Source organism: Nannospalax galili, unplaced genomic scaffold (genome assembly GCF_000622305.1).
Source record: "Nannospalax galili isolate Female #2095 unplaced genomic scaffold, S.galili_v1.0 scaffold1184, whole genome shotgun sequence".
NCBI lineage: Eukaryota > Metazoa > Chordata > Mammalia > Rodentia > Spalacidae > Nannospalax > Nannospalax galili.
Window position 1 is genome coordinate 925,138 of NW_008351624.1, and position 3,323 is coordinate 928,460.

A 3,323-nucleotide genomic window follows, 5' to 3' on the forward strand; every position below is an offset into this window, starting at 1 on the left:
TATGCACATGTGGATGTCAAAGATCAATATCAGGTGCCTTCCTCTATTGTTCTCTCCCTAAGCTTAATATTTTAATTATGTAAGTAAAAGACTAGGGCTTTACTAGTAAGTCCAGAAAGCTCCAATGGATAATTCCAAAGCCACGTTCACATGTTTAAGATGACCCTGGTTAAACTCAGTGGACCACAAAAAAGATATGAATGTGGGAAAGGGATTTGTAAAGGGAGCAGGGAGATTGAAAGGAGTGGATGGGAAATAAGAGAGGATGAGTATGAGAATGATCAGAATGTACTATATATGTGTATGAAGTTATCAAAGAAAAAGTTTAATTAATAAAAAGTGACTGAGGTTTGAAAGTCTCTTCCTGATCCTTTATGCTAGCTAAAGGTGAGTGGTCTAGATAATATGCCCTGTGGAAAAGTACCTTAGTGACTTTTGGAGAAACAGAAGTAGACCTGGAGCTAAGTTTTGTATGGGAAACAGGCATCTAAATTGTCAGATGAATTCCACATATCCCAGCTTTCCAGGAGCAATGAAGAGAACTATGGGCTGTGGAAAATGAGAGTAGAGGAACTGTGAAAGGGCTAAAAGGAAAGTCATGGTCAGGGCAACATGGAATCTAGCTGGGTCCTGGGGAAAGCAGGATAATGTCCTTGAGAGGATGATGGAGGAATTTCAGGATGATTTTGACTAACAATGATATTTAAGGCATCTTCTGCACTTCAAAAAAAAAAAAACAAAACAAAAATAAAACCCACATGGACGTGGTGGTGCACACTTTTAATTCCAGCCTTCAAGAGGCAGAGGCAGGTGGATCTTTGTGAGATAGAGGCCAACCTGATGCACATAGTGACTTCCAGGTAGGCTGGGAGTAGGGAGACCCTGTCAAAAAAAAAAATCCCTCTTCATTACCCTCAGAACTTCATCAGACAACTGATAGAATCAACTGTCTTGTTCCATAGATGTGTTGGAAAAAATAAACATAGTACTAAGATCTGGGTCAGGTTGATAAAAAGGACAACTACAAAGATTGAGGAACACCTAAGTTTAGGGTTGGGGATATAGCACAATGGTAGAGTGCTCACCTACCATGCACAAGGCCCTGGGTTTTATCCCCATAAAAAAAATGTGAGGTTAAAAATTCAGAAGTTCGGAGCAGAAGGTGATTAAGAGATATCTAAGTTTCCTACCACTAACTAGGAATGGATGGGCGAGGAACATAGTTACAGGTTTTGCCCTGTATATGGGAGGTACTAGTACCAATTCCTTTGACTATTAAGAGAAAAGGTGACTATAAATCTGGATGACTTGACATGCAGTTAGTAAATGAGTTACATTAAACAATGGGCAACTGTACTCAGATATTGTAATCCATTACTAAAAGAAGTTTTTTCAGAGCTAGGGATATGGCTCAGTGGTTGAGTGCCTGCTGAACATGCTTGAAGCTCTGGGTTTGAGTCCCAGAACTTTAACAGGTAGTGAAAGGACCATAACAACGACAACTTTTGAGAATTTTTTGTAAATCATAACTGCATTTATGGAGCCAGTCAAATACTCCTACCTATTGATTTAATCATTAGACTAGTAGACTAGACTCATGAAATACATAGGCCACTTAATAGTAGGCCCATATAATATATGAGAGAATAAGACTTAGAGATTAAATGGCTCACCTAAAGTCACACAAATGATAAATGGCAGAGAGAAGACAAAAGTTCTTGACTTCCAAATTATGATGAATTGTTCTTCCACTACACCACATGACAAAGAGTGTGCAAGCAGCCTTAGAGAACTCAAATGTCAAGAGCTTTGAATACTGGGAGATTAGCTAAATCATTTTCCTTACTTTCAATGAATAATGGTCCTTCAAGGATTTCAAAGGAAAGAATGTTTGCTTTCTCCCAGTGTAAGAAAAGTGTCATTTTCAAACCAGTTTGAGAGTGAAAGGCATTGGAGAAATATGACCCTAAACATTCCTCCTCACTTCTACTCAAAGTCACTGTCCTCTGGTATGTGAAAAGGAAAAAGAAAATTTGGGGTGCCAATAATATTCCCTGCATTTAATTCTTCCAAATAAAAGCAATGTTTCATTTTATTCATTCAGAGTGAATGAATACTTAGAGTATTTCTCGGGTACTTAGAGCACTGTACAATGTTCTGGCTAGAAAGTGGCTACTACTACCAATACACTTAGAGTCTTTGTGGAAAACTCAACTGGGAAAAGTGGTTATTAAGCACTACTCACATAAATTAACATTATAAAAGGTACTAAACTCTATAGAGGATGAGCATGATGTTATAAGAGAAACTAACACAATCAGACAGGTCCAATCTAGATTACAGAAATCACTTAAAGTCTTGAGAAACAACATTTGAACTGAAGCCTAAAGGGAAAGGGAAAGAGTTTCATGCAAAGGGGACAGTATACACACAGACTTTATGGCCAAAAAGATTTTGGGGCCTGGGGAACTAAAACAAGCTAATTTGACTAGAATATGGTGAGCAAAAAAAGATTAGTTTCACTGTGGAATATTAGGAAAGAAGTCGGTGATCAGGCCTTGTGGCTACGGAACCAGGCAGCCATTGACAGGCACAAAGCAGTCAAGCTAAGTAATCTGAAAGCTGTTTTACAAAGAATGCTAAACTGCTGTCTGGAGAAGAGACAGGCAGGAAAGCAAGGGAAGTGGGAGAACTGGTCTATATGGGACACAATGGTGCTTTGGGTAAACTAGTAGCCATAGTGATAGAGACAGGAGCCTGGACTGGGAATAGTTTAGAATTCAACATTAAAATGTTTGGTGAAGGGTTAAAAGTTGGGGATGATGGAAACAACAGAATGGAGAGTGTCCTAGGTTTTCCTGGGTTTCTAACTTAAGATGTTAGATAAATCTTCCACTGATTGAGGTGGAGAAGCCGAGAAGGGTAGATTTAGATGGAGAGGGGATATATGCGAAATAAGATCTCTCAAATACTTATGCATACTCTCAAATACAAATGTATCTGGAACTCAGAAGAGAATCTTGATCAGTGTATAGAAACATGGACAGTGAAGGAAGGCCCCGTGGCGTGGGGCACGGGCTTATAATCCCAGCCACTTGGAAGGCTGAGGCAGGAGGATTACAAATTTAAGACCTGCCTAGCTACACAGTAAGGTCAAGGGCAGTAGCAAGTGTCTCAAACAAAAAAAGAAGAGTAAAACTGATGGTTGTGGATGAATTTGGAATGTTTTCTTAGCATGTGGGAGGCCCTGAGTTCAATAACCAATACCACACACAAAAGTCAGTGACATTTGCCTAAAATTTAAATTAAGAGAATCAATACAG

The 3,323-nt window shown here is 39.0% G+C and overlaps 1 protein-coding gene across 1 annotated transcript in view; it reads right to left on the reverse strand.

Moving 5' to 3' along the window:
* Impg2 (interphotoreceptor matrix proteoglycan 2) overlaps positions 1–3,323 on the reverse strand; it is a 126,567-nt gene that overhangs the window by 6,856 nt on the left and 116,388 nt on the right. The gene's annotated exons all lie outside the window — the stretch shown is intronic.